The sequence below is a fragment of the Cebus imitator genome, unplaced genomic scaffold (genome assembly GCF_001604975.1).
Source record: "Cebus imitator isolate Cc_AM_T3 unplaced genomic scaffold, Cebus_imitator-1.0 Scaffold571, whole genome shotgun sequence".
Classification (NCBI taxonomy): Eukaryota; Metazoa; Chordata; class Mammalia; order Primates; family Cebidae; genus Cebus; species Cebus imitator.
This window is the reverse complement of record NW_016107886.1, coordinates 194,844-218,590: the sequence shown is the minus strand read 5'-3', so window position 1 is coordinate 218,590 and position 23,747 is coordinate 194,844. Positions and strand designations below refer to the sequence as shown.

General features: G+C 40.4%; 1 long non-coding RNA gene across 2 annotated transcripts in view; it reads right to left on the bottom strand.

Annotated features, from left to right (window-relative positions):
* Nucleotides 1–3,242: 3,242 nt before the first annotated feature.
* The window catches only part of LOC119469093, a 104,501-nt gene continuing 83,996 nt past the window's right edge, over nt 3,243–23,747 (bottom strand). For both annotated transcript variants that reach the window (XR_005197913.1, XR_005197914.1), the window contains exon 3: nt 3,243–6,704. This is a non-coding gene — a long non-coding RNA (uncharacterized LOC119469093). The remainder of the gene's footprint in view (nt 6,705–23,747) is intronic.

The window sequence follows — 23,747 nt, the reverse complement described above, 5'->3', positions numbered from 1 at the left end:
ACTGCATTCCTCAGCCTCTCACTGCTGCAGGCAGGTCTGTATAAAGCCAGAGGCAAAGAAAACAAACAAAGGATCACGACTTTAAACCATTCGGAATAAATTGGCATTGGGTGCTAAAGGCTTAAATTCCACTATCCATGTTTACAACCTCTTCAGTTGAATTAAAACAAAATCTGACAACACAATGTTACAAGATGTTGCTGCTGAGAAACATAACCGAAAGCTGAATCAGGAGGTCATAAATTAAGGACTGGATACAGTGTAACTAATTAAATAGATACAAAAGAAAAGCAGATTTGGTAGTATCATTTCAGGCAATGCAGAATTTAAAGTCTTTTATTAAGTTAAAAGAGCACTGTATTATGTTAAATTGGCTAGCTAATAATAAAGATATGGCATGAATAAACTTTAATATAGCAAATTAAAAAGCCCCAAAACGTACATAACAAAAAAACAGATAGACATATGGCTGAAGCTGATAAATTTTTAACTCACCAGTATCAACAAACAGCAGATACCATATTCAAAAATAAAACAAAATAAGAACTGAAAAAAGTAATAAAACTAAAGAGGTAGAACTAATACAATATGCCAAACTTTTTATCTCAAAAGTAGAAATCCCATCCTCTTTCAAACCTTTTGTCTATATACAATCACCAACTATGAAAACAAAATTATCAGCCCATTTTCAGAAATTATTGACAAGAATCTAATAAAAATATTTACCCAAATGAAGCATTAGAATACCAAATGATACGGATGAGCCTGATGACTTAACTGTTTCTTGCACGTTTTGCTGGGCCCTATAATTCCGATATTTTGTGTTTTAACTTTTACAACTTTCTGGTCTGCAATAATAATTTTATAGTTTGCTGTGGAACGGCACCAAATCTATAAAATCTGTAGAAGTCCTCAAAATTTCACATATGTGGGTTGCCGTTGGCCCTAATAATTGTGCTCCAAATTTTGCACTAAATTCTTCAACAAATTAGAAATGAATACGCCATGTGCTACAGAGAAATGAATGAAAAGTACCTACCAGGAGACTGCTGAGCTAACACTCAGCACCTCCTGTAATTCTGCACTTGAGTCTTTTGTAAACAACCCTGCTTTTCAATTCCTCAGTCAACACATTAAATACACACCCTTTTCAGAAATTATTGTCTATATAGCCTGTGAATCTAAATACCAGAACCATTTCACCAGGAGGGTGGGGATTTTTTCCATGTTTGCTGTGAATCGCAAAACTTTCGCTCTACAGAACCACAGACGTGCAAATCCAGGTGGACGGCAGGAATGGCAGCCGGCCTCAGCATGCAGATGGAGACCATAAAACTTATGTGGATGTTACTTGTCCCAGAAAACAAACTCAAGAGATTAGCAGCTGTTTTCCTTTCCTCTTTTTCTCTCTCTTCTATTCTTGCTGACGTTTAAAATATATATCTCACCATCGCTGGCACCAACGCCATCACCCCCACCAATATGAGTCAGTTCATTGCCCGGATTGAGAGACAGACATCTTGTCACCGGTTTCTTCTCTATCCAGATGTGATTTTTGCAGAGTACCAGAGCACAGGAAACTGGCTTCACCATAAAGGCTACTTTGCAGAGTATTATCTTCCCGCATACATGAGGGAAAGTCTATGGTATGTGGTGTGTTTTCTAATGAGAAAAACCAAAGACACCATGGTTCATAGACTTCTCCAGGCGCAAAGTATTGCTCTACAGGACACAAAAGAGTTGACTGAAGAACGCTTCAGAAAACTGGTATTGTTTTTATTTTCACTACAAAATAAATATTGAAGTAAATACAAAAATATGTTCTCCATAACGACGTATGTGTGGACCCTCATGAAAACAAGCCTGCACACTGTGGCAACCACACATTCAAGGCAAGCAGGGCAACCACAAACGCCACCCTCCCACTCCCAAGTTTCTCCCTCTGGAAATGGCTCCAAAAGTGATAAGGTATAAACACCTCCCACAAAATCCAGCTCCAAAGGTTAGGGACAGAGAGCAAACTATCCTAGATTCCTTTAACTCATTTTGAAATGATTCCCACATAACACATTCACATAAATACTTTCACAACCTAAGAACTTTCCATTTATCTAGTGTCCTTAACTAACTTGCAAGAAAAAATTTTATCAGTGGATTTCTTTTAAATTTCAAGATATATAAATTGATGTGCAGACAGCTACAAAACAAAAATTTATGCTTGTTATAAACCCACCTCTGCTCAGTCCTGAAAAGACAGGACGTCACAGTGGAAAGCCAGGTGGGCTGCAGGCAGTGGGCACAGTTCCTCAGCCTGGTCATCTGCTCCTGAGATGGTGAGTGAGTCGGGACATGTGTCATTATTTGTCAAATGGGGCCAGGCATTGTCTAAGATGCCTCACAGTTAGTATCCTTTGCTTTGAACTTGCTGCCAAATAGTTCACGGGACTGTGTTTCTGTTCAGCCAAGGAGTAGAAAAGCAGCCTGAAGACCCACAACATGGGGCAGACAGCCAGGGCAGGGGCCTGCTGTCCCGTGCTGATGCTCTTCACCATCCTCCCCTCCTTCCTTCCATGCGTCAGGATCAGTGAGGAGCTGAGGGCACATCTCAGAAAATGTATTTGGGGTCTACTTTTCCTCTACTTCAAAAAACAAACAGCTCGATGTCTTTTGTCACGTATGGTATTTGAAAATTTATGTTCTGATGTCGGGACACTGTGTGCAGGAGCAGAACCCGGGCATCCAATGTCACGCTGCTATGCCGACCTCCAGGTCGCTCGCCTTGGACACGGGCTGTTCACTTGACACGGTGATTTATTGGCCAATGAGCACAGCTCCCATACCACAGATCAGGGAGTAGGGTGTGCTGTAAATGGCGCAGCAGCCTGGAGCCCCTGAGACATCCTAGACACATAATGGATGGGCCGGCCTGGCCTGCTGTGGCTGTGGCGAAGACAAGGGGCGCAGGGGGCTGCACCTGCCCCGCACAACCTACCGCACCACCAGCGCCCAAAGCCTGTGCCGACAGCGCCTTGCTTTGCTCTAAATCTTAGTTGGTAAGCTAACCCCCACAGTACCAGGAGAGTTGCCGCCCGTGGGAAAAGGACACGATGTGAAGTCTATTTCAGGAATTTGACCTTAAAAACAATTATGCTTAGTTGTGTAGCCCAAGAAAGGAGCACATGGAAAACAAGTCAGGTGCCAGGGCTGATGTGGCCTCAGACAGTGATTGACACCTTGCCGCTGTTTCAGGCAGCCAGTTCTTACACGTTCATCCATTAGTGGGAAGAGCATCTCATCGTTTAGATAAAAGTTTGGGTGACAGCCCACAGTCAGTCAGGCATTTCCCCAAGGGCTGCGGGAGGGTGGTCTAGGGACACTGAGCCTCTGTGACCCGCCTAGGAGCCTCACGTCCTTGATTTTTTAGACTTATCAATCCTGAAAAATCACCAGCTCTGCAAATCGCAACCCAAACAGGAAACCCTCTGCCCCAAAGTAGCACAATCACAATTCTTTATACAGAGTTGCAAGTTATCTCCACAGTGTTATTATTATTTAATTTTTTATAATAAAGCCTTGTTTTGACTTACAACTCCCCTTTCAGGTTAATATAATCCTAGCTTTATTGCAGTTCAAAAGAACATGCTTTTTTAAAGCTAAAATAAAATAAGTTGTTTTAAGTGCTGACACCATTCTTAGGGCTGACAAGAATAATCAGGTTTTCATTTTGTCTTTCAACTTCATACATCCCTAGTCCATGCAAACACTTCAACCATTTACTAGAGATAAATGCACCACCATATGATGATGAGATTCTGCATGATTTCTATCTTATTCTTTATGCTTTCTGTATTTTCCCAGTTTTCTAAAACATTTAGAAAACATGTTGTTAAGTAACAACCTTTTGAAAGAACGTGCATTTAAAAACAAAATTGTAAATGGGACATTTATAATTCCACGGAACCCCGTAAAAAAAAACATGGCAGTGCCAACTGGCACCGTGTCTCTGTGCTGTCCATTCGAAGCACCCACAAGGCGCCCAGTGCCTTGCGAGTGCTCTGAGGCCCCTCAGGCAGCAGCCAGGTAAAAAAGTTACATCCACTAATTACAGTAGGAAAAGCTGAATTACAGAACAAGTGATGATCTTCCCGAGATGTTCGTGCCATAACCTAGAACACTCCTGGGGAAAGCCAAGCCTGACTCCCATCATTCTGATCTCTCCATGTGTTGCTCCAAGACCTTCTGCAGACCCTTGGAGAGCATGGAAGTGTGGAAGTGTGAACCACACTGGAAAAGCTTTAACGTCTCCACCCGTTTTGCTTCTTTTTCCTTCTAAAAAAATTGAAGACTGATTTCAACATAATCATACAAGCAACTGAAGGACTTTTAAAAAGCTTTGTTACAAAAAGAATTGTGATTTTTTTCCCTCTGGACATCAAACATGAGTTTAACTAATATTTTCATTGAATTGACGATTGGCTTGACTTATTCCCAAATTGATTTTATTTGTCCTTCGGCATCACACAGATACAACCTTCATCTAAAAGTCATTAGAAACTAAAATATGAGATTATTGATTTAGCTGCTCAGAAAACCAAAAACTTGACATCCTGCTGGAAAAGCTGCATGCAATTTTATAAGAAGAGCTAACATTTAAGGAGCATGTAGTATATGCCAGGTGGTATTCTAAGCACCATACCTGTATTAACTTAATTCCTGTAACAACCCTAAGAAGAAGACTGTATTATTATTCTAATTTTAAAGAGGGATAAACTGTGATACTGAGCCATTGAATAAGAGCTAGTAAGTAAAGAAACAAAGGGTTGGTCAGAGATAATCTCAGCGTGGCTCCTCTTACCCACTGAGCTAGGACTGCATTCACCCCGCAAATGGTGGTGTGGTCAGGGCTATCGAGTGTAGTGCTCCAGACCATGGGCTTGGCTTCACATGCTCAATTTTCCTGCTCAGCCTGCCACTTACTAGCTGAGTATACATAGGCAAAGCCTTTATTAAGTAAATCTCTTTGCCTCGGTTTTCTTAATCTGGTCCCTAACTTACATGATTGTCATAAGTTTTAAATTAGAGAATGTTTACAAGTTGGCTAGCCAGTGTAATAAGGCTCCTGTAAATGGCACTTACTAGGATTATATCAACTTTTAACATCAGTTTTATCCACACAATACTAGGATGTACTTAGAATGTTTGCAGTCAGACGGGAAATTTACAAGGAGGAGGGCAGACTGCCTTATTCAGGATGGAAGACAAGTCAGAAGCCAATCTCTAGCTGTGTTTGGAGAGCTTTGCAGATCTCAAGTGAGAAGCACTTTCATCCAATTATTCTTTTAATCAGGATCATGGGAAATACCCATACTGGAATGCTTTTAAACTCTTTTATGCTGCTAAAATGCAGACACACAACACACTCCTTGCAATCCTTGCCTCAAGAGATCTGTGGACAAAATGAAGGAAGAAAACTAGCACAGAGTGCTGTGGTGGCTCCGTTCGTTTCTACACTGCGTGTGGAGCTGGGACTGGAAAGGAGCAGGTGATTTCCTACCTGGGAACAGCCAGCACACATTATTCTGGTGAAAGTACTTAAATACACAGAATAGAGACAGAACATGAAAAAGAGCAAATTGCTTTAGGGAAATTATTCCAATCCTAAAGGAAAAGGATACCCTAGCTTTGTGTTACACCCACAGAACAGACATTGATGTTGAGACTGGATGTCTAGCACACAGTCCAGTATGTACCAGGTGAGAAAGTCAGTTAACATTTGCCAACGACTGATAGAGGAGCACCTAAAAACTCTCTACCCAACAATCAAAGCCATCCTCCAGGCAAGACACCTATTTGCCTTGATTCACTCCTGAGCATATATATGCACCATCCAGCTGCAGTCACAAAGAGAAAGTGTTTATAGAAAACTACTGCCAATATTTTCACACCACTTGCTACATTCATATATCTTAAAAGCTTAAAATTTCACAGAGAAAAACAATTTTGCTTTTCAAAATTTCTATATTTTGCAAAATTTTGCCAAAAAATTCTTAAGACAGCTGAGTATGCAGGGTTGAAAAGCCAGCGGAGATGATGCTTACAAAGTATACCAGACGCTCTTGACCCATAATACGCCATCCTAAACTTGGTGGTTGTCACGGGTAATTTTGTGCTGACTTGGCTAGGCTGCAAACCCAGATATCAGGCCAAACACCCAGTGTAAATATTTCTGCGAAGGTATTTGTTAGATGAGATTAACACTGAAATGTTAATAGATATGTAGAACAGAGGCTTACCCTTTTCTACATATAATGTGAGTGGACTTCACCTAAATCGTTGAAGGCCTTAAGAGAAAGAAAGCCGGAGGTCCCTGCAGAAAGGGAATCCTGCCTCCAGACAGTCTCTGGGCTGCAGATGATGCAGAATCAGGCTCTCTGGCCTACGAGCCTCCCAGTCCCACGAGAGTGCGGGCCAATTCATTAAAATACATCTCTGCCTCTCATAGACATATCCTGCTTCCTTCTCTGGAGAACCCATGATCGTAACAGCGTATATAACAACTTTTATTTCACTCACAATTTCTGGGCTGGCAATTTGAGCTGTCTTCATTGGAGTAGGTCTCATCTTCTGGGCCAGACTTTACTAATCTGGATTGATCTCATTCGTGCGTCTGCAACTGTCATTTTTCAGTCAGACATTTAAAAGATCTGCAAAAAAGGAAAATAATTTCCCTTTTCTCATTAATTTTTGGGATTTTGGAAAACATAATTATTTTTCATAAAATATGTAATTATGTTAAAATATGTTGGTATTAATATTATTTTTAAATGAGTTGATAAATATTTTATAAATTTCACATTTTGATATTTAATAAGTTAAACATAGATAGATATGACCCATACAAATAAAAGTTCTTAAGGGTCCTCAATAATTTTAACTCTGTAAAGGGACCCTAAGAATGAAAAGTTTGTGAATCACTGCTCCAATACACGTCCCTGTCGTCTGAAAGCAGCTGGAGTGGGGTACAGCGACATCTCAAGGGCGTGAGGGAACCAGGGCCATTCAGACCTCCTTTACAGTGATCAGTGTCATCCATTACGTGAAACGCATTGAGGGTTTGCTATGTGCCAGAAAGGTGAGGTTGGCTGTGTATGCAGGAGCCAGGTCATAGAAAGCTTTGCAAATTTTACTAGTTTACATAACAGGCAAGAAAGTCAATTGACATTTGCTTGATGATTGGTGAAAGAACACTTAAAACCTTCTACCCAACAACAAAACCATCTTCCAGGAAACACCTATTGCCTTGATTCACTCCTGAACATATGTACCATCCAACTGCAGTCACAAAGAGGAAATCTGTTTATAGAAAACTATTGCTAATATTTTCAAACCACTTGTTACATTAATACATCTTAAAAGCTTAAAATTTCACAGACAAAATCACTATGGCTTCAGCTTTACTTAGATGGAATGAAAATAACTGAAGTATTTTAACAAAGAGAATGATGTGGTTATGAGGCTGTGTCTATGATGGAAGGAAGTCAGTAAGGCTAGAGCCAAGGAGATCAGTTGGAGCTTTTAGCTGAAATCCAGATGAGAAGAGACTAAGGCCTCCTAAATTAAAGCAGGAACAGAAGGAGAAGAAAGAATATCTTTTGGGAGCGATAAATGAGATAGGTCTGCACTACCAGATGACTAAATAGGTACACCAAATGAATGCATTTCCATTCTTCAAAGGATATTTTCCCCAAAGTGTAGACATTGTCCAAAAGATGTAAAGAGGTATTTTTCAAATGAAGATATACAAATCATCAATGAATATACTAAAATGTGTTCAGAAGTCACTAGAATCAGAAAATGAAAGAAGCACTAAACACAGAAAGGAACAACCAGCACAAGCCATTCCCAAAACGTATCAAATGGTAAAGAGCATTGACACAATGAAGAAACTGCATCAACTAATGAGCAAAACAACCAGCTAGCATCAAAATGGTAGGATCAAATTCACACATAACAATATTAACCTTAAATGTAAGTGGGCTAAATGCCCCAATCAAAAGACTCAGACTGGCAAAGTGGATAAAAAGTCAAAACCCATCAGTGTGCTGTATCCAGAAAACCCATCTTATGTGCAAGGATACACATAGGCTCAAAATAAAGGGATGGAGGAAGCTTTATCAAGCAAATGAAGAGCAAAAAAAAGCAGGAGTTGCAATCCTAGTCTCTAATAAAATGAACTTTAAACCAAGAAATATCAAAAGAGACAAAGAAGGGCATTACATAATGATAACAGGATCAATGCAACAAGAAGAGCTAACGATCCTAAATATATACGCACCTGATACAGGAGCACCCAGATACATAAGGCAAGTTCTTAATGACCTACAAAGAGACGTAGACTCCCATGCAATAATAGTGAGAGACTGTAACACCCCATTGTCAATATTAGACAGATCAACCAGACAGAATATTAACAAGGATATCCAGGACTTGAACTCAGATCTGGACCAATCAAATCTAATAAGACATCTACAGAACTCTCCATCCCAAATCCACAGAATATACATTCTTCTCAGCACCACATCGCACCTACTCTAAAACTGACCACATAATTGGAAGTAAATCACTCCTCAGCAAATGCAAAAGAACAGAAATTATAACAAACAGTCTCTCAGACCACAGTTCAATCAAGTTAGAACTCAGGATTAAGAAACTAACTCAGAACCGCACAGCTTCATGGAAGCTGAACAACTGGCTCTTGAATGTTGACTGGATAAACAATGAAATGAAGGCAGAAATAAAGATGTTCTTTGAAACCAATGAGAAAGAAGACACAACTTACCAGAATCTCTGGGACACATTTAAAGCAGTGTCTAGAGAAAAATTTATAGCAATAAATGCCCACATTACAAACAAGGAAAGATCTAAAATCGACACCCTATCATCAAAATTGAAAGAGCTAGAGGAGCAAGATCAAAAATACTCAAATGCTAGCAGAAGACAAGACATAACTAAGATCAGAGCAGAACTGAAGGAGATAGAGACACAAAAAAACCCTTCAAAAATTAATAAATCTAGGAGCTGGTTTTTTGAAAAGATCAACAAAATAGACCACTAGCCAGGCTAATAAAAAAGAAAAGAGAGAAGAATCAAATAGATGCAAAAAAAACAAAAACAAAAACAAAACAAAACAAAAAAACAGTAAAGGGGATATCACCACAGATTCCACAGAAATACACACTACCATCAGAGATGACTACAAACAACTCTATGCACATAAACCAGTAAACCTGGAAGAAATGGATAAATTCCCCGACACCTGCACCCTCCCAAGCCTAGACCAGGAAGAAGTCGAAACCCTGAATAGACCATTACAAGATCTGAAGTTGAGACAGCAATTAATAGCCTACCAGCCAAAAAAAGCCCAGGTCCAGATGGGTTCACAGCCGAGCTCTACCAGACATACAAAGAGGAGCTGGTACCATTCCTTCTGAAACTATTCCAAACAATCCAAAAATAGCGAATCCTTCGCAAATCATTTTACGAGACCAACATCATCCTGATACCAAAACCCGGCAGAGACTCAACAAGAAAAGAAAACTTCAGGCCAATATCCATGATGAACATAGATGCAAAAATCTTCAACAAAATACTGGCAAACTAATTGCAACAGCACATCAAAAAGCTTATCCACCATGATCAAGTAGGATTCATCCCGGGGATGCAAGGCTGGTTCAACACATGCAAGTCTATAAATGTAATCCACCACATAAACAGAACCAAACACAAAAACCATATGATTATCTCAATTGATGCAGAGAAGGCCTTTGACAAAATTCAGACCTAGCAATAATACCAAAATGTTAACCATGATCACCCTCGGGCTGCTGTGCTTAGAGTCACTTTTATTTTCTTCTCTATGCTTTCCATATTTTCTACAACCAGGTCAATAAAATTTTGAACCATCCCTGTATGCCACAAACCCCTCTGAGTATATTTTATTACACAGCATGGTGTGATAATGATGTTTACAATAATAACATACACTTATTTTAAAAATATTACATTGAATTCAATATCCTCAATGTATAAAGAAGGAAAATCTGTGTGGTGGAAACATGGGTTTGATTACTCTCTATTTTTTTGTGTTCTTATTTTTAAATTCAGAAGGTTGGCAATGAATTCTTTAATGCTTTCCATCCTAGCACGTTAAAATTTTAAAATGTCAAAGTTCTCTAAAGGTAACCTTCAATTACTTGTAAAAGTCATTTTTATGAAATACCTAGGTCCCCACTATTGCTGGTTAAATAAAACATTATTGTACATATTTTGGAGGAAAAAGTATTTATTTGACCTTTGGCAGTTTCAGCACTGCAATTTAATACTGTATTTCACATACCATTCGAGCTGATCATATAGTAAAAAACCACAGAATTTTGAAAAACTCTATCCTGCATCAGTACCCATCCATTGTGTCAATTGGCATCAATGCATTATATGCAATACGTAAAAGTTTTATAAATATTTTAATAGTCTTACAACAGGGTTCCAAAATAAGGTATAAGAGAAAGAGAGGCTGGGGAGTTTGCATGGCTGGCTCAGGCTTGCGTGAGGGGGTATGTCCACGCTGACACATCCAGTGGAAAAACTGCCGTGCCAAATCCAGAGGGCAGGCTCGGCGCAGTCTGACTGCACGCTGAACTACGCGTTTCCTCGTCCATGTGCTCTGCTGACTTGATTTTTTGTTAACTTTCTGAGAAGCGACAACATTTACTCCTACCACCTAGAGGAAGAGAAACCTTTTCTACCCTTTGATCTTGTACTTGTCAAGAAGGAAAGTGAAACACAGGGCTTCTGTCTTGCCTTCAGCATGGCTTTCGCCACGCAGATGCACCTGTGCGAGAGGCCTTGAGCTGCAGAGCACAAGACATGCTCAGAATTTATGCTCAGAATTCAGCCAGAAGCTGATATTATAAATGGCACCAAACTCCAGTCGTTTGATATAGTTGTTAAATTCAGATTTTGACCATCTGGTTCTTTTATTTAGCCAGTCTGTGTGTGCTTAAGATATTATTCTACTATGAAATTGAAGGAATACTAGGCTCACAATAAATAATCCAAATAAATTTTGCCACAATGTGCATATTTGGCTCCGTCTGCTGAGCATAGCTCTCTGGCTCTCCTGACACATCACCCAGCCTTGTTGTTTGAATGTACTTTCTCCCATTTTCCCAGGCATCATGCTGTTCACTATCTCAATGTGCATAGCTTATTCTTTTCATAACATAGTTACAGAGAACTAGTCCTAACTCCTATTTCTGCATGTATGATAACCTAGATAGGCAGATTGAAAATAAGGGAAAATATTGAATACTATGCCCTGGTGATCTGGCAAGAAAGTAAGAAATATTAAAAATTACGAATCCAAATCAAGCCAGAAGCCTGGACAGATTAGCAGAGCACTAAAACCTATTTGTCATCATTGGGCATGTGGGAACAAAAGGAATTTCAGCAACAACTTTTGTGGTCTGATGGGTGGCGGGGAGAGACAAAGACAAAAGTCAGGCCAGCCCATTAGCCCACCCAGCTCTTCTAAGAGTGGGAAGCCTGAGGTCAGAGTAAAGATTAATCATTGTTGTCTTTCTTTTTTTAAAAAAAAGTTTAGAGGCAGTGTCACCCTGTTGCCCAGGCTGGAGTGCAGTGGTGCGATCACATCTCACTGCAGCCTCAAACTCCTGGGTTCAACCGATCCTCCTGCCTCAGCTCCTGAGTAGCTGGGACTACAGGCACACACCACACCTGCCTATTTTTATTATTTTGGATAAGGGGGTCTCAAACTCCTGGCCTCAAGCAGTTCTTCGGCCTCAGCCCCCTGAATAGCTAGCATTTTAGGCATGAGCCACCAGGCCCAGCCATTCAAAAAAGGAAAAAAAAGTACCCACATTTGCTATTTAGAACATTCCAGAAGCCAGATGAAATGAGGTATCTGAGCTCAGCTCCCAGGAAGCGAGGGTAGAGGCTTGGCTGGTCAGAGCTCTGGGCAGCTCTAGGCTCTCGAGAGGTGATGCCAAGCTCTGAAGGAGGCAGCCACTGTATAAAGTCCATGTAGCAGCAGCGTTTACGCTCAGCAGGGCAGGGCGGCAGCTGCCATATGGTCAGCTGTGCTGACCATGCCATCTCAGCTACCTAGTTTCCCTTACTTCCCACACGTTCTTTGAGTATGGCCCTCCAGACATGAGATTTAGTATTCTAAATACACTTCTAATAAATATTGCTTCTTCTGAATTTCCCACTTAAACTAGCCAGAGTTTATTTCTGCTGTTTGCAACTGAGCACCTCGCTGATACAATCTTTCCCCAAACTCAGAAATATTCCATAACCAGCCAAAGGATTCTACTGGGAGAGACGTCACCCAAGTAAGCTTAAATCTAAATAAAAGACGCTAATCTGGAAGGAAGTTTTCTCACAGTTACACTTGTTGTGCACCAGGGACCTATCCAGGGCCCTGGCCTTTCTTATAACTCGTGATCTCGAAAGCCTTGTGTGCCTCCACCTCTTGCACGTATATTGTTAAACCCTCATCCACACGACTGCGACTCATGACCACTGCAATAACTTGTCTTAAACCTTCATGGTCCAGCACACCCCCAGCAATTCACACCAGGAAGAATTATCATGCCCATATTCCAAATCATACAGCTACACTTAGTATAGCAGATTGACAGCTGACAATGAAGAATGCATCCTAGGAGTTCACAATTAACTTTGTGAAACTAACAATGGTTCTCACTTTTTGTCATAGCAGTGTCCTCATTCTTTTTTAAGATGAATACACATTAAGCACCTACAATGACTTCAGCACGTGCTAGGTACTCTAATTGGCCTAAAGAAGTGGTCCTTGCATCAGGTGGTCCTGGAGTAGAATGAAGCTCTCAATTTGAGGTCTAATTTATCCAGTCAATATGTGTGAATTCAGACAAATCTCTTAATGCTTTAAGCCTCAGCTTCCTCATCTGTAAATTGGGGGTGATACTCATCTTCCCTGTCTGGCTAAGGGTTGTTGTAAAGATCAAATAATGATTTTTGCCAGTAAAATTGTAAAATGTTCTTTTAGGGCCAGGCGCGGTGGCTCACGCCTGTAATCATAGTACTTGGGAGGCCGAGGCGGGCGGATCACGAGGTCAAGAGATCGAGACCATCCTGGTCAACATAGTGAAACCTCATCTCTACTAAAGGTACAAAACATTAGCTGAGCATGGTGGCACGTGCCTGTAATCCCAGCTACTCAGGAGGCTGAGGCAGGAGAATTGCTTGAACCCAGGAGGCGGGGCGGAGGTTGCGGTGAGCCAAGATCACACCACTGCACCCCAGGCTGGGTAACAGGAGCAAAACTTCGTCTCAAAAAAAAAAAAAATGTTCTTTTAGGCACTCAGAAGCAAGAAACTTAAGATTACTCTTGAATAATTAGATTGTGAAATCAAGACAATCAGAACCAAACTAGGTAATGTCTCCTCAAGAAAACAGAATGAATCAAATTCAGATCAGTAAAAATGAACAATAATCTTATTAATCACATTAAAAGACCGAATAATTGGATGTGCCAATAGTAAAATGGATTGTCAAAAAGCAAAAATAAAAAAGTCAGAAACGCAAACATTGCGAAAAACACCAGAGAACTTTAGCTGAAGGGCTTCCATAGAATGGTAATCTTAGTAATGTATCTGTGTTACAGAGATAAAAACTTAGTATCATTTTTAGCTCTATCTTTGCAAAGCAACAACCTAGGAATTTTTAGGCTTTTAAAGCAGTTCTGTCTACAGTGTGATGATCAACTGAGAATTTTTGCCAATGTGAGCATTGTAGTTCACAATGGAAAATCTGTAATTTAAAATTAGTCTTGTAAGCTCAGCTTCTTTGAGCCTAATACTGAGAATGATTTGTTAACAAAATCAGATTTCTGAGCCTACCAGGCTGAGAAGAAGATGTAGGAAAGGGAGCCAACACTCTGAGTCTGAAATTTCAGGGTCAACTAATTCATTATAGGACAATTCTTTTCTTTTGAAATGCACCTAAGCTTTATATATATATATATTTTTTTGATACAGGGTCTCACTCTGTCACCCAGGCTTGAGAGAAGTGGGGTGGGGCCATCCCAGCTCACTGCAGCCTTGACTTCCCAGGCTCAAGTGATCATCCCATCTCAGCCTCCTAAGTAGCTGGGACAATATCTGAGCTTGACATTTAAGAGCAGTTAATATTTGGATAAAAGGAGAACATGATAAGGGCAAAGTTATGTCACTGGTAAGCAAATGAAGATAAGAATCAGCTCTGGCTTTTGTAAAGGAGTCAGAATGATAGAACTAGAAAGGCAGGGTGAGACCAAGTTCTGGAGGACCTTAAATAGCAAGAGAAGGTGCCTGAGGTNAGATGCAAAAATCTTCAACAAAATACTGGCAAACTAATTGCAACAGCACATCAAAAAGCTTATCCACCATGATCAAGTAGGATTCATCCCGGGGATGCAAGGCTGGTTCAACACATGCAAGTCTATAAATGTAATCCACCACATAAACAGAACCAAACACAAAAACCATATGATTATCTCAATTGATGCAGAGAAGGCCTTTGACAAAATTCAGACCTAGCAATAATACCAAAATGTTAACCATGATCACCCTCGGGCTGCTGTGCTTAGAGTCACTTTTATTTTCTTCTCTATGCTTTCCATATTTTCTACAACCAGGTCAATAAAATTTTGAACCATCCCTGTATGCCACAAACCCCTCTGAGTATATTTTATTACACAGCATGGTGTGATAATGATGTTTACAATAATAACATACACTTATTTTAAAAATATTACATTGAATTCAATATCCTCAATGTATAAAGAAGGAAAATCTGTGTGGTGGAAACATGGGTTTGATTACTCTCTATTTTTTTGTGTTCTTATTTTTAAATTCAGAAGGTTGGCAATGAATTCTTTAATGCTTTCCATCCTAGCATGTTAAAATTTTAAAATGTCAAAGTTCTCTAAAGGTAACCTTCAATTACTTGTAAAAGTCATTTTTATGAAATACCTAGGTCCCCACTATTGCTGGTTAAATAAAACATTATTGTACATATTTTGGAGGAAAAAGTATTTATTTGACCTTTGGCAGTTTCAGCACTGCAATTTAATACTGTATTTCACATACCATTCGAGCTGATCATATAGTAAAAAACCACAGAATTTTGAAAAACTCTATCCTGCATCAGTACCCATCCATTGTGTCAATTGGCATCAATGCATTATATGCAATACGTAAAAGTTTTATAAATATTTTAATAGTCTTACAACAGGGTTCCAAAATAAGGTATAAGAGAAAGAGAGGCTGGGGAGTTTGCATGGCTGGCTCAGGCTTGCGTGAGGGGGTATGTCCACGCTGACACATCCAGTGGAAAAACTGCCGTGCCAAATCCAGAGGGCAGGCTCGGCGCAGTCTGACTGCACGCTGAACTACGCGTTTCCTCGTCCATGTGCTCTGCTGACTTGATTTTTTGTTAACTTTCTGAGAAGCGACAACATTTACTCCTACCACCTAGAGGAAGAGAAACCTTTTCTACCCTTTGATCTTGTACTTGTCAAGAAGGAAAGTGAAACACAGGGCTTCTGTCTTGCCTTCAGCATGGCTTTCGCCACGCAGATGCACCTGTGCGAGAGGCCTTGAGCTGCAGAGCACAAGACATGCTCAGAATTTATGCTCAGAATTCAGCCAGAAGCTGATATTATAAATGGCACCAAACTCCAGTCGTTTGATATAGTTGTTAAATTCAGATTTTGACCATCTGGTTCTTTTATTTAGCCAGTCTGTGTGTGCTTAAGATATTATTCTACTATGAAATTGAAGGAATACTAGGCTCACAATAAATAATCCAAATAAATTTTGCCACAATGTGCATATTTGGCTCCGTCTGCTGAGCATAGCTCTCTGGCTCTCCTGACACATCACCCAGCCTTGTTGTTTGAATGTACTTTCTCCCATTTTCCCAGGCATCATGCTGTTCACTATCTCAATGTGCATAGCTTATTCTTTTCATAACATAGTTACAGAGAACTAGTCCTAACTCCTATTTCTGCATGTATGATAACCTAGATAGGCAGATTGAAAATAAGGGAAAATATTGAATACTATGCCCTGGTGATCTGGCAAGAAAGTAAGAAATATTAAAAATTACGAATCCAAATCAAGCCAGAAGCCTGGACAGATTAGCAGAGCACTAAAACCTATTTGTCATCATTGGGCATGTGGGAACAAAAGGAATTTCAGCAACAACTTTTGTGGTCTGATGGGTGGCGGGGAGAGACAAAGACAAAAGTCAGGCCAGCCCATTAGCCCACCCAGCTCTTCTAAGAGTGGGAAGCCTGAGGTCAGAGTAAAGATTAATCATTGTTGTCTTTCTTTTTTTAAAAAAAAGTTTAGAGGCAGTGTCACCCTGTTGCCCAGGCTGGAGTGCAGTGGTGCGATCACATCTCACTGCAGCCTCAAACTCCTGGGTTCAACCGATCCTCCTGCCTCAGCTCCTGAGTAGCTGGGACTACAGGCACACACCACACCTGCCTATTTTTATTATTTTGGATAAGGGGGTCTCAAACTCCTGGCCTCAAGCAGTTCTTCGGCCTCAGCCCCCTGAATAGCTAGCATTTTAGGCATGAGCCACCAGGCCCAGCCATTCAAAAAAGGAAAAAAAAGTACCCACATTTGCTATTTAGAACATTCCAGAAGCCAGATGAAATGAGGTATCTGAGCTCAGCTCCCAGGAAGCGAGGGTAGAGGCTTGGCTGGTCAGAGCTCTGGGCAGCTCTAGGCTCTCGAGAGGTGATGCCAAGCTCTGAAGGAGGCAGCCACTGTATAAAGTCCATGTAGCAGCAGCGTTTACGCTCAGCAGGGCAGGGCGGCAGCTGCCATATGGTCAGCTGTGCTGACCATGCCATCTCAGCTACCTAGTTTCCCTTACTTCCCACACGTTCTTTGAGTATGGCCCTCCAGACATGAGATTTAGTATTCTAAATACACTTCTAATAAATATTGCTTCTTCTGAATTTCCCACTTAAACTAGCCAGAGTTTATTTCTGCTGTTTGCAACTGAGCACCTCGCTGATACAATCTTTCCCCAAACTCAGAAATATTCCATAACCAGCCAAAGGATTCTACTGGGAGAGACGTCACCCAAGTAAGCTTAAATCTAAATAAAAGACGCTAATCTGGAAGGAAGTTTTCTCACAGTTACACTTGTTGTGCACCAGGGACCTATCCAGGGCCCTGGCCTTTCTTATAACTCGTGATCTCGAAAGCCTTGTGTGCCTCCACCTCTTGCACGTATATTGTTAAACCCTCATCCACACGACTGCGACTCATGACCACTGCAATAACTTGTCTTAAACCTTCATGGTCCAGCACACCCCCAGCAATTCACACCAGGAAGAATTATCATGCCCATATTCCAAATCATACAGCTACACTTAGTATAGCAGATTGACAGCTGACAATGAAGAATGCATCCTAGGAGTTCACAATTAACTTTGTGAAACTAACAATGGTTCTCACTTTTTGTCATAGCAGTGTCCTCATTCTTTTTTAAGATGAATACACATTAAGCACCTACAATGACTTCAGCACGTGCTAGGTACTCTAATTGGCCTAAAGAAGTGGTCCTTGCATCAGGTGGTCCTGGAGTAGAATGAAGCTCTCAATTTGAGGTCTAATTTATCCAGTCAATATGTGTGAATTCAGACAAATCTCTTAATGCTTTAAGCCTCAGCTTCCTCATCTGTAAATTGGGGGTGATACTCATCTTCCCTGTCTGGCTAAGGGTTGTTGTAAAGATCAAATAATGATTTTTGCCAGTAAAATTGTAAAATGTTCTTTTAGGGCCAGGCGCGGTGGCTCACGCCTGTAATCATAGTACTTGGGAGGCCGAGGCGGGCGGATCACGAGGTCAAGAGATCGAGACCATCCTGGTCAACATAGTGAAACCTCATCTCTACTAAAGGTACAAAACATTAGCTGAGCATGGTGGCACGTGCCTGTAATCCCAGCTACTCAGGAGGCTGAGGCAGGAGAATTGCTTGAACCCAGGAGGCGGGGCGGAGGTTGCGGTGAGCCAAGATCACACCACTGCACCCCAGGCTGGGTAACAGGAGCAAAACTTCGTCTCAAAAAAAAAAAAATGTTCTTTTAGGCACTCAGAAGCAAGAAACTTAAGATTACTCTTGAATAATTAGATTGTGAAATCAAGACAATCAGAACCAAACTAGGTAATGTCTCCTCAAGAAAACAGAATGAATCAAATTCAGATCAGTAAAAATGAACAATAATCTTATTAATCACATTAAAAGACCGAATAATTGGATGTGCCAATAGTAAAATGGATTGTCAAAAAGCAAAAATAAAAAAGTCAGAAACGCAAACATTGCGAAAAACACCAGAGAACTTTAGCTGAAGGGCTTCCATAGAATGGTAATCTTAGTAATGTATCTGTGTTACAGAGATAAAAACTTAGTATCATTTTTAGCTCTATCTTTGCAAAGCAACAACCTAGGAATTTTTAGGCTTTTAAAGCAGTTCTGTCTACAGTGTGATGATCAACTGAGAATTTTTGCCAATGTGAGCATTGTAGTTCACAATGGAAAATCTGTAATTTAAAATTAGTCTTGTAAGCTCAGCTTCTTTGAGCCTAATACTGAGAATGATTTGTTAACAAAATCAGATTTCTGAGCCTACCAGGCTGAGAAGAAGATGTAGGAAAGGGAGCCAACACTCTGAGTCTGAAATTTCAGGGTCAACTAATTCATTATAGGACAATTCTTTTCTTTTGAAATGCACCTAAGCTTTATATATATATATTTTTTTGATACAGGGTCTCACTCTGTCACCCAGGCTTGAGAGAAGTGGGGTGGGGCCATCCCAGCTCACTGCAGCCTTGACTTCCCAGGCTCAAGTGATCATCCCATCTCAGCCTCCTAAGTAGCTGGGACAATATCTGAGCTTGACATTTAAGAGCAGTTAATATTTGGATAAAAGGAGAACATGATAAGGGCAAAGTTATGTCACTGGTAAGCAAATGAAGATAAGAATCAGCTCAATGTGTACAAGAGTCAAAGAATAGACAGGTTTGGCTTTTGTAAAGGAGTCAGAATGATAGAACTAGAAAGGCAGGGTGAGACCAAGTTCTGGAGGACCTTAAATAGCAAGAGAAGGTGCCTGAGGTTAATTCAGTAGGTAACAAGAGCCACTGAAAGATTTAAGCAAAGAATATCATAATGTAATGGATCTGAGTTACTAATCTGTCACTGATGGGCAGGAGATGAGAATTCAAGGACAAAAGGCTAGAGAAGACAACACTGGAAAAAATCCAGCTGCAAACTCACTTAGGATTGGACTGGGTGTGTTTGTGACTTCTGACCAGTGCCCCATTCTTCCTATGGGAAGAAGGCATTCCTTTAGGAGGATACGACTTCTCAGTCTCACACTGCACCTGCAACCCCTCCCTGGCTTCTGCTCATAGGTCAACGATTAGACTCATGATCTTCACCAATGGCATCAAAGTCCCTCAGTGAGATTTTTCAATAGATTCCTGCCTAAAAGTGAAGCCAGTCACATTCTAGTCACACTTAAATGGTGCAGCTTAATTGTATGGAAAACTTATTCCAATACTATTGCAAAATGCAATAAAGTCGCCCGCTTCAGGAGCTATTGTTGCTTCACTGGTTGCTTCATTCTGCACGTCACCCTGCAATTTCCTCCTCCAACCCTCATCCCAATTCAAGGAATCCCAATTATTTCCCATTCTCAACTGGAAGGTCACAACTTGCAACTGTTTATCCATGCTCATTTGAGACATTTGTGTTCAAAACATTGTTTTTCTCTTTTTTCCTTTCTCTCTCCTTCCTTCCTTCCTTCCTTCTTTCCCTACCTCCCTTCCTCCCTCCCATCTTTCTTTTCTCCCTTCTTTTCCTTCCTTCCTTCCTTCCTTTCCTTCCTTCTTTCTTCCTTCCTTGACAGAGTCTCACTTTGTAGCCATCTCACTCACTACAACCTGCACCCACAGGTTCAAGCGATTCTCCTGCCTCAGCCTCCACAAGCAGCTGGAACTACAGGCGCCTGCCACCATGCCCAGCTAATTTTTGTATTTTTAATAGAAATGGGTTTCACTGTGTGGTCCAGGTTGACTTCAAATTCCTGACCTCATGATCCACCCGCCTCAGCCTATCAAATTGCTGAGATTATAAGTATGAGCTACCGTGCCCAGACTGTTTTTCCATTTTGATTAAGTCTGACACAAATTAATATTTTATTCTAAAATCTCATCAGTGGCAAAGCAGTCTAATTACTATACCAAAGGAAAGTGTTGAATTAGAATAAGCTTGTTATTCATGCCCTAAAATTCCTTCCTTTTAATTTTCATTTCTTATTTATTCCCTGCTGCACCTGCAGTCACAGCCATCTTCCTTAATATTTGCCTTATGTAATTTAAGCTACTGTGGAGGCAGAGGCCAGAAGATCGCTTGACCGCAGGAGTTTGAGGCTGCAGCGAGCTATCATTGCAGCACTGCATTCCTGCATGGGTGACAGAGCAAGACCCTGTCTCTGAAAGAATTATAAATAAATAAATAAGTAGGTAGGTAGGTAGGCAGATAGATAGATAACGGTGAGGAAGTTGTTTTAGTAAAGCTTTTCTCTCCAACCACATTTGGAGAAGTATGTGCATAGAGGTATTCCCAGGACTTCAATATTCTCAATGCCAGCATTTTTCACAGGCAATTCTTGAGTGCATGATAAACTACAATGAGGATGAGGTCTGTTCACCACCTAGATCTGTGGCTTCCAAATACTTGGATCTCAGGACCCCATTAGGCTCAAAAAGTATTCTGGACTTCAAAAAGTTTTGTTAATTTGATTTATATATACACTTACTAATATTTATCATAGAAGAAATACAAACTAACAATTTAAAAACATTTAGTAATTTATTTTAAAATAGTAATAATAAGCCTATTACATATAAATTACCTAACATTTTTATTTAAAATCTGTTTTCTAAAACAGAAACTGTGGAAAGAGAAGCCTATTTTCACATTTTTCAAATGTCTTTAGATCTTGCTTGATATAGGACCCCTGCATCCCCCTGTCTGCTTCTCTGCTCAGTCTGTAGAGGTGTCAGGCGCCATATAATCAGAAAAGAGTAAAAACAGCAAATGAAGTTTAAATCCTATTGTGAAAATAGTTTTGACTTCTTGAATCCACTGAATGGCCCTTGGAAATTCTCCAGATCACATTTTGAGAATAGTTAACCTACAATATGTGTAGACAACACAATCCCAAATTCTAAAGTAGATATGATTTTCTCATTTATTTCTGTTCATTTCTTTGGCTCTTCAAATGCCTGGCACCCAAGGTCTTCATTCTCCCTTCTGGTTACGTGAAACTCTTTCCCCACTGTGACACCATTGTGGGACTGAACTGTGTGGTGTCACTTGTTCTCAGTGTGCCAATTTCTGTAAGTCAAAATATATCCATCTTCTGATGGTCCCCTCAGGGTCCAAATAAGAAACAGGGCAGTTTAATGAACTTCGCTATTAATTGGGGACAGTCATTTAATGGCTCATCCATTCTTCATACAATATTGTATTTAAACAAATCTTCAATGTCTTCACCCAGACAAATGACTGATATGTAACTGTACCCAGTGAGAAGCGTTCCATGTCACTTCTTCAGATGGTATCATCTCTTCTCTCTTTGCCTAGTACTGACCCTATGCACAAGTGTGCATGAATATCGCCATGTATAACACATACGTAAGAGATTTGAATAAATGCTTAGGTTATTTTAGATTTCTTAGTAAATCCACTTTTGATCATGAAAAGTAGACAAAACCTAGACAAAAAAACAAAAGATACCAGCAGAAAAACAAAACAACAACACTACAAACTCAGATGCAGGAAGAAACGTCACGGCACTGACATTCAACGGTGAACAATATCGCATCAGTTCCTTAAAACCTCAACATAGGCTTAACTTTTTTTTTTTTTTGAGACAAAGTTTCACTTTGCTGTCCAGACTGGGGTGCAGTCACCCGATCTTCGCTCACTGCAACCTCTGCTTCCCTTGTTCAAGCAATTCTTGTGCCTCAGCCTCCTGAGTAGCCGTGATTACAGGCGCCCATCCCAACACCCAGCTGATTTTTTGTGTTTTAGTAAAGACAGGGTTTCACCATCTTCCCTAGGCTGGTCTCAAACTCCCGAGCTCAGTCAATCAGCCTGTCTTGGCTTCCCAAAGTGCCAGGATGACAGACGTGAGCCACTGTGCCTGGCCAACATTATTTTAATAATCAAAAATTAATAGTATTTTTTGGCCGGGCACAGTGGCTCACTCCTGTAATCCCAGCACTTTGGGAGGCCAAGGCAGGCAGATTGCTTGAGCTCAGGAGTTCAAGACCAGTCTAGACAATGTAGTGAGACCCCATCTCAAAAAATAAAAGTAGTGGCATTTAAAAATTATTTATACTATAAGAGCTCTTAAAACTGTAAGCAGAGTCTGGGTATTGGTTGTAAGAACATACAGTTTTAGCACCTTGTACATCCAAAAAGAGCAGAGCAGAAAATGGATCTGGGTTGATTTCACTGGGTCACTTGAAACTCACAAAAAGACAACAGGGAGCTGCTGAGTCATGGTGTTAATGAGCATCGCTTCGTGCAGTGTGTCTAGACAAGGAGGCCAGGTTCTCATGGTGCAGGATGGGTAATTAACGCCTCGCTTCCAGAGAAAACAGGGTTAAGAACTGCCACGAACTGCACCTCACAGATTGGAGAAGCTAAGAAAGAAAATCTCAGAAGATTTTACATCACTTTTTGTTTTGAAAGACACAAACCAACCTACTTATAAAATATTTTTATTATATGGGAAGCAAAATATTTTTTTCTAAAGCACCAAATGTATAGCATCCACTCAAGGGTAACAGTTCTCCCAAGCTCTTCAGCCTCACACTGGGGTCTGCTCTGCCGTAACTTGATACATTTATAACTCCAGGCTCTTTCCATGGGTTGTCCTCTAATTCCATAAAATCCCATCATACAGCCAGAGGAAAGCTCAGAACAGGCACACAGACTTTTGCACTTTGGTTACTGAAAGGGATTTTGCCTTGTTAATCTTGAAGGATTGGCAGAGCAATTTTATCACATTTTCTGAAAAAAACCTATACAGATTTAAGGTCGCATTCTGGATTTAATTGAAGTAACCTTTTGCACAATCCAGCTTTAATGAAGTGCAAGGGAGTTAAACTCCATGGGGGCTATTAATCTGAAACACTCCATTTAAAAACTACAAGAGGAGTTTTTAATAAACAGTGTGAACTAATGCCCATGTGGAAAGGTAATTGAGAGGGAACTGGCGTCTGAGCCAGATTGCTATTAAACCCTTATCACAGGTAGAGCTGAAACCCCAATGGCGAGCCGTCCTGTGATTTATCATGCCCTTCTCATCCTAACTTTAAAGGAAAGTCTACGTTTAATAATGAAAAAATCCCGTGACTAAGCTATAAAATAACTGAGCAATTACTTAGAATAATTTATACAGTGCAATACATTGACCTTGCTTTAAGCATAAAACCTACAAAATAACTTTGGCCATAAAACTGTGAACTACTAAAAGTACTAAAGGCTTTAACCATTTTTATTGGGTGGTGCCTGGGGGGACCATAAATACGCATTA